At 44.5% G+C, this 8261-nt stretch overlaps 1 non-coding gene across 1 annotated transcript; it reads right to left on the bottom strand.

The window, feature by feature from the left end:
• Window positions 1-7373: 7373 nt before the first annotated feature.
• TRNAW-CCA (transfer RNA tryptophan (anticodon CCA)) lies at window positions 7374-7445 on the bottom strand. Its single transcript has one exon. It is a non-coding gene; the product is annotated as a tRNA-Trp (tRNA).
• Between the last annotated feature and the right edge of the window lie 816 nt (window positions 7446-8261).

Below are 8261 nucleotides of genomic sequence, written 5' to 3'. Positions count from 1 at the left end.
GCTCTTTGGAAGATCACCAAAGGCTCCTGGAGCTTTCTGAAGTATATCAGGGTGCTTTAGCATCCTATTTAGGATTATTTACCTATGGAGTCCCAAAAGACTCTAGGTTTCAATTTTTGAAAGACATGCTACAAACCACACAGTTACAGTTAATCTCTACACTTTCTGAATTTCCTGTAAAAGGCATTACCTTATTTACTGATGGTAATAAGACTCGAGGAGTAGTTGCCTTCCATGCAGATAATAACTGGCAATTTAAATTTACTACTCCTCATCCATCAGTACAACGGAATGAAATGGCTGCTATATGTCTAGCTTTCAGACTATTTCCTGATCAACCCATAAATATTATTACGGACAGCCAGTATGCTGCCCTCACAGTTACTCGTATCAGTAATGCCATCCTTTCCCCACATTTGGACAAAAATTTGTTTAGCCTCTTCATAACTTTGCAAACCCTAATCTCCCTTCGGCGACATTCTTTCTTTATAGCTCACATTCGCAGTCATACAAAAATCCCAGGTCTCCTGTCTGAGGGGAACCACAAAGCAGATACTATGCTTCGTGATGTCGCGTGTCCTCTTTTTTCAGACCCTTTTACTTCTCATCAATTTTTTCATCAAAATGCAAAAACGTTGTCTCGTCAATTTCACCTGCCTTTGGCTCAAGCTAAGGACATTGTTAAGTCTTGTAATCATTGCCACCGACATATTCCATTTTCAGAGTCAGTTAACCCTCGAGGAATTTTGGCCAATGAACTTTGGCAAATGGATGTTACTCACTTTCCATCATTGGCACCTCGTCAATATCTTCATGTTATAATTGACACCTTTTCTCAATTTGTGTGGGTGACTGCTGACACTTCTGAAAATTCTGCAGCTGCAATAAGACACGTTCTAGCTGCTATTTCTGTTATGGGCAAACCTAAATCATTGAAAACAGACAATGGCCCTGCTTATACTTCCAAAAAATTTCGTGACTTCTGTACTGAGTGGGGTATTCAGCATGTCACAGGCATTCCATACAACCCCACCGGTCAAGCAATTGTCGAGCGTATGCACCAACGTGTAAAACAAACGCTCTCTACATTTTTAAAACAAGAAAAGGGGGATTTAGGGATAGGGCCCCCCTCTGCTCGTGCTGCAAAATTGCTTTCTTTAACCATGTTTAAATTGAATCATCTAAATTTGACTTTTGATGCAAAATCACATCTTTGGAGTACGGCCTGGCAACGTATGTCATCTTCACAAAAGCTCCCCCAAGCTAAAGTTTTCTATAGGATGCTTCCGGATCCAACCTGGCAAGGCCCAGTTCCTCTAATAACCTGGGGAAGAGGGTATGCTTCTGTGCTTACTCCTACAGGTCCAGTTTGGATTCCCTCTCGGTGCGTACGACCTGCACACCATGAGCTGGCATCAGACGCTGCAAAGCCCGATACCGAATTTCCAGCTGAACATACAGGAGAAAGAGAGGACCAAGAAAAGAAAGTGCAGCCCAGCCACGGCAAGTCCTAGCACTTGGGGTGACATCAAAGCATTAGCTAATGATGCTCAGGAAATGCTGAAGAAACAAGATAAAGAACCAACTCCTGAGAACTTGTTCATTGCTATGTGTGCCAAATTGACTGCTAACTCAATGAACACTTGTGACCAGGATCTCATTCCTGCAAAAACAAAAAAATGTTAACTATGCTATTTGCTTTGTTCAACTGTCTGTAGACTGGATTTTTACATGTATGACCTACACGTTTAATTATATTTTAGTTAATCTATCTCGTAATAGCTTATACTGCCTTAATTGCATAGCACCAATGCTGCTTTCTAAGAAAATAATGTTAACTAATTTTATACTATGTTACTTAATTGTTATAGTAGTCACCTAATGCCTGTGTGTATCCCTTGGTGCTGACCTCCCTCCTAGCAACTCAGGCCATGTTGGCTTTAAAACAAAAAAGGGGGAAATGTGGGGACATGTGCTGAGCAAACACCACATGCTCTTTTGGGGTTTGGCAGAACCTTGTAACTTGTCTTTCCCTGACCTTGGCTGCAGACAGAGCAAGGGTGGAAATTACTAGGGGCGTTCCAACAGACACATCTGATGGACTTCAAGAAACATCTTGACCCCAAATAGTAAAATCCAATCCCTGCTCTGCATCTGAAAGGTTCTTTAGCCTACTCTGGGTGTGGTGGCTCACTCCTTATGGAGAAGTTCTTTAGCTCCTTCCCCATACCTAACAGCTAGTTCTCTGCATTAGAAAGGAAGATGAGATTTACTCTAGATGGGATTACTGCCAAGGGATACACCTTGCCTTGGGTGTGACTAATCTCTTATAGATTTGTTAATGGCTTCTTATTGTCTGTAACCTAGCAACCAATCCATGAAGTATCATGAAACACACATGTGTAATGTCTTCTTGTACTATAAATAAAGACGTCCAGTTTGTCTGGGCGGCACAAGTTGCTTGGGCTACCTAGGCTCAGGCTGCCTGTGTCCGTTTCCACTCTATCTTTTTGTCTCATCTTTTCTGCTTCTTCCATAATAGCGCTAAGCCTGGGGGCGGACGCCGACAGTGTGTTTGCTTGTTTTACCCTGGAGTTCTTTCTTGTCTTCATCCATTCCATAGTTGAATGTCTTTTCTTCTCAGTGAGACCCCAACTCGCCAAAATGTCCCACTACTGATCTGCTCAGTCATTCAATATGTCTGTATTTTCTTCGCAGTAACTCTGCACGAAACAAACCCACTAAAATGTGTTGAGATCTGTTGTGCTACAAACTTTATATCAGCACTCAGCATTGCAGCCTGTCAAGACATTTTCATGGGCATCAAGAATGTATGTGAGGGCCCTGGCCCAACCTCTTACTTGTGTCTACACATGCAGTGCTTCTGTTGGCCTGGTGTTTCTGCTCTACAGACCCCAGCACTGACAGGAAGCACCAGGCTGATAGTACTATACAAAGGTCTGGAAACTTCAGGGCTATAATGAACTCACCACCTGTAGAAAACCAACTCAGAGTTACATGGGACTGTCCATTCCTGGTACCCCTCTACCACTATAACCAGTGCTTTTGGTAGTCCTAGAAAACTTGAGGGCGCAGAGGGGCTCATTGGGCCAAATAAAGCAGATTAAAAGAAAGTAAAAACATTTATTATGTAATTCTTTATTAATTCTTACAAAGAAATCAAATCTTACTATCAAATAAAGTGTCAATTTATTTAATCCCATTGCAACTTATAAGACTCATAAACTAAGTGTAATGAAACAGTGATTGAAACATCACTATCATGTTAATGTTATTTAAATATTAATATTATAGTCATTCAGGACCAGCAGGTGAAGTGGAGGTTAAAGGGCTGGATCCCACATGGCCAATTCCACCATTCAAATCTGGGACTTGGTGGCTTGAGAATCATGCTGGGCGTGTGAGCATGTGTGCCCGAAACCCTGAGAGGAGAATGGAGACGAGCATAGCATAGCCACCACCACCCAGGGGTGGGCGTGTGCTTTTTTACTTTCCCTCTTTCTGTCTCTGTCTCTCTTTCAGTCTCTGGTGAGCACACGAGCCCTATGGCAAAAAGCCTTGCTAAGTATATCATTAATGTGGTCTATATTAAGTATAATAAAATCATGCATGTCAAAATAACCAGTGGATGTAGATGGATATCAAGGTGTTTTCCCATAAAGGGCTTGTCCTCTTGAGTAGACCCATGTGTCCTGAACATAATCCACAAGAACAAAGTTGAAAACTGGAACTACCTCTTATCTTGCCAAATCGCTGGTATCAGTCTCCGTTGGTTAGGATTCCAGAAGCACTTTTTCCTGCACTAGTGGATATTCTAGATGAAGATGGGTGCGGCTGCAAGAGCCCAGCAACACACTTCTGCAAGCACACAATAGTCCCTCTCAAGAAGCCTTATCCGGGGACAGATGCACACATGTACATGCAAATCAGACATCTGTGTAGATTCAAATAGAGTCTTGCAGAATACTGATTGCCCATCCCGCGCACCGGCACAAGCCAATGCACTGTTAGCACCTGGCAGGACGTCTATCTGCAGTGCCACCTGAGCACCTGGGTTGGAGATGGGGCCAGGTCTCCTAAAACTCCCAACACTAGCATAGAACTTCTGCCTTAGCTGAAGGGCTGTTTGCAGGCTCCTTTGGGATGTCCTCTCAAAACCTCTTATTCTCTGCCATTACTTCATCTCCTTCCTGGCCCCTCACTGATTGCTGGGTGATGCTAAGGATTAGCGAGGCACTCTAGGCTGCTGCAAGGGAGAGACCAAGTACAGTCTGCGGGAGAGGGAGGAGGCTCAGTGGCAGTCTCCAGGGCCCATTCAGTGGCTCATGCTCAAGTCCTGAGACCCCTCTTCTGAACTGGCTGTTGCCCTAATTGGCTGTACCTGGCTCTTCCTACTCCCCAACACCACTGCCATCCAGATTATGCAAATTTTCACCCTCAGAGGCAAGAGTCTGAATCCAAAGTTGCTCTGCCCTTCACTGGGAACCCCAAAAGCACCTCCCAGCCCAGACTTAGGGATAAGGGATGGAGACATCCATGGTAGCTGAGTAGAGTCCAGAATGGAGCAAGCAGCATCTCTACAGCATGGAATGAACATGAGAGGACTTCAGGGATTTTCTTGAGCAAGACACCTTTGGGAAGTCCCTGGAAAGTGAGAGGACCTCCCTCAGGCCCAGCTGCTCCTCACAACTCACAGGAAAGGCCTCACGCCCACGTTGAAGATGTCCATGGTGCATGAATCCCCATCTGTTCCATGAAAGGGAAGTAGACTGGGGGTCTCCTTTTCCCAGGCTGAGAATCTCTGGCCTTGCCACTCTCTGGGCCTGGTCACGGAAGATAAGAACTCCTGAGGAGATTCTGATTCAAAGTCCCAGTGATAGAAGTGCTGAGGCACAGGGGCTGGCAGGTGGTATGGTGGTTACTAAGTGCTGAGGCAGACGAGGCTCACTGGGGGTTATTGGACATGTGCACCCCTGCCTAGAGTGCATCAGGTAGGAATAAAAACTGCAAGCAGGGGACGAGCAGATGGTGTAATAGTTACATTTCTAGACCTCACTTGACCACAGTTTGAGTTGCAGACCGGGTGCCTTAAAACTCATGCTGAGTGCGTGTGTGTGCCCAAGATCCTGAGAGGAGAATGGAGGAGAAGGGACTCTGGCATGGCCATCCCCCTGGGGGGTGATTTCTTGCTTTCTCTCTCTGTCTCTCTGTCTCTCTCTCCGGCAAGTGCATGTACCCTATGGCAAAAAATCTCTCAAAGAAAATTTCATACATTGGAACCCTAAATGATGTTGTTAAAAGGTGGGCCCTTTTGGAAGGCTGTATCCTCACTGTATTAATGCCTTATAAAAGAGGCTTCAGAGAACTGCTTGGCACTTGCCCATTTGTCTCTTCTGTCAGGTGAGGATGCAGCAAGGAGGCACTATCTTGAAGCAGAGAGCAAGCCCTCCCAGATACCAAACCTGCCTGTTCCTTGATCTTGGCCACTCCAGCTTCCAGCTGTGAGAAATAGATTTCTGTTCTTTATAAATTACTCAGCTTGGGAATAGCAGGTGGTATAGTAGTTAAAGGTGCTAGATTCCCACATGGTCAACTGTGGTTCCTGTCCTGGATCCAGTGGCTTGAAACTCATGCCTGGTGTGTGTGCATGCATGCCCAAAATCTCAAGAGGAGAGTGGAGGAGAAGGAATTATGTCATGGCTATTCTCCTGATGACTGATTTCTCGCTTTCTGTCTCTGTCTCTCTCTGGTGAACGCATGTGCCCTGTAGCAAAAATATATTTCTCAAAAAGAAAAAAGAAACACAGGAAACAAAAACAAAACCAAAAATAAACCTCAACCTTGTTATAGCAGCATTAATGGACTAAGACAGGGATTCTTTACTTTGAGAAAAATCTATTCATGTTTCTACGAATTCTGTAGAGATAATATTAAAGAGGCAGAAGAGATGGTGGCAGAGCAAAATCTTTCAGGAGTGGATGTTGAAGGGAATATGTAATATTATTAGGCACTAAGAGGAAATGAGCTATCAAAAAGAAATGAAAAGACACACGGAGGAATCTTAAATGTATATTACTAAGTGAAAGAAACCAATCTGAAAAAGCTACATACAGTGTGATTCCTACTATATAACATTCTGGAAAAGGAATACAATGGTGATAGTAAACAGATCAGTGGTTGTCAGGGGCCGGGGATGGGTAGGGAGGGATAAGTAGATGGCGTACAGAATTTTTACGGCAGTGAACTTACTCTGTATGATACTATGATGGCGAATACATGTAACTAAACATTTTTCCAACCCCACAGAATGTACATGACCAAGAGTGAGACCTAATGTACACTGAGAACTTGGAGGGATAATGATATGTCAATGGAAGTTTATCAGCTGTAACAAATAATAGAACTTTCGGGGTGACTATGTGTAAGTGGGGGAAGAAAGTATAAGGGATATCTCTATACATTTTGCTTAATGTTACTGTGAACCTAACACTGTTCTAAAAAATATATATATATATATATATATTTACATATTTTTAACTATAAAGCATATATATTTAAATATATATATATATTTTTTTTTTTCTTTAAGGCCTTAATCCTCATTCTCCTTTATATCATTAAGGTTTCGTAGCTTTAAGGCTGTGAGCAAAGCACTGTAGTGTAAACTTTTCAATTGCAGACTCTTGGGCCAGCTGGTAGTGTGGTGGCCTAGATAGCTGGATTCTACCTGACTGACAGAGCAGTTCTAGTCCCACAACAGTTTGTGGGAGCATGTACATGGGTGCCCAAAATCCCCAGAGAATGAAGGAGAAGAGATTGCAGCAGTGGGCATGCCTGCTAGGGAGTGGTTTCTCACTTTACCTCTATGTGTGGGGAGTACAGTACCTTCCCCATAGCAAATTTTGAAAAAAGAAACACACACACACACACACACACACAAACCCTTATAGGTTGAAGATAACTCATTAAAAATTTTAATGTGCATTTTTATTGTGAAAGAAGGTTCTTTATATATATTGAAAAATACTTCACATTTTATTCTCTGTGAACTCTTTCTGTCCCCTTCTGTTTGCTACTGTGTTGTTATGTTTTTGTTGTTTTTCAAAAGTTGCTTTCCTGGTGACTTGTGACATGGCAAAGATGCCAAGGTGCCCGGAGGAAGTGGGAACAGTCAGCAGAATCAGAGTATCTGCCACCACAATTTCCAGACTTGACTCAGGACAACGTGGCACATCCTTGAGTAGTCTCATTGTACTGGAAAAGGACACTGTACTTTTTGTTCAAGAATATGGAATTACAAACAGTTTAAACCTTGTAGTCCATGGGTGGGAGGGGCGTAAAATGGACATGAATGACCCCGACGTGATTTGAACACGCAGCCTTCTGATCTGGAGTCAGACACGCTACCATTGCGCCACGAGGTCATAGAGCCACACTTCCTTTTAATCCATTAAGACTCTTGCTTCCTGGATTTCGCTGCCGCTTCTTTGTGTAAACTCTTTGGTTTTCATATGAACTTCAAGTCAAAGACAAACAGATTGAAGAAATGACCGGAACGCGGAGCCGCCGGCAGCGGAGCCGGATGCCCGGCGCCAGGGAACTCCCTGAGCCTTCCACGACCTGCGAGACACCCGCACTGCCCGGCGCCAGGGAACTCCCTGAGCCTTCCACGACCTGCGAGACACCCGCACTGCGGCCTCCGGCGGAGGAGTCGGGCTTCGGGGCGGTAGCGGAGACTGAGCAGAAGGGCAGCCCCTGGGGAGACTGAGCAGAAGGGCAGCCCCTGGGGCCCAGCGGGTCTGGTCTCTGCAGTCCCGTGGCGGCCCAGACTGCTTTCTCCAAGGTCCACATCCTGGAGATAGTTGGAGACCGGGCAGAGTCGTGTTCCCTGCTCCCACCTGGCAGACTTTGTAGCGCAGGAGCGGCTGTGAAGCCCTGTACCCTGCTCTAGGCAAAGCCGGGATTGGGAGGGTGCTGGTCTTCCAGGGAGTTATTGTCCCCACTGGAATGATTAAGGGGGAGAGGGATCTAAGTGGACACACTTAGGAAGTGACTTTGTGACTTAGAATCTTTGGGGTTCTCACCCCCTCCTTCCCACCCTCCACTCTCCCATCCCCACCCCAACTCCCACCCCCGTTATAAAACTAAAACTTTTTTTTGTCTTAAATATTTTATTTATGAAAGCTTAAATAGACTTCCATATACAATACACTGTAACTATTTTGATATTACTTTAAGCT

Source organism: Tupaia chinensis, unplaced genomic scaffold, assembly GCF_000334495.1.
Source record: "Tupaia chinensis unplaced genomic scaffold, TupChi_1.0 Scaffold143594_1, whole genome shotgun sequence".
NCBI lineage: Eukaryota > Metazoa > Chordata > Mammalia > Scandentia > Tupaiidae > Tupaia > Tupaia belangeri.
The sequence above is the reverse complement of the archived record's forward strand: the minus strand, read 5'-3'. Positions and strand labels throughout refer to the sequence as shown.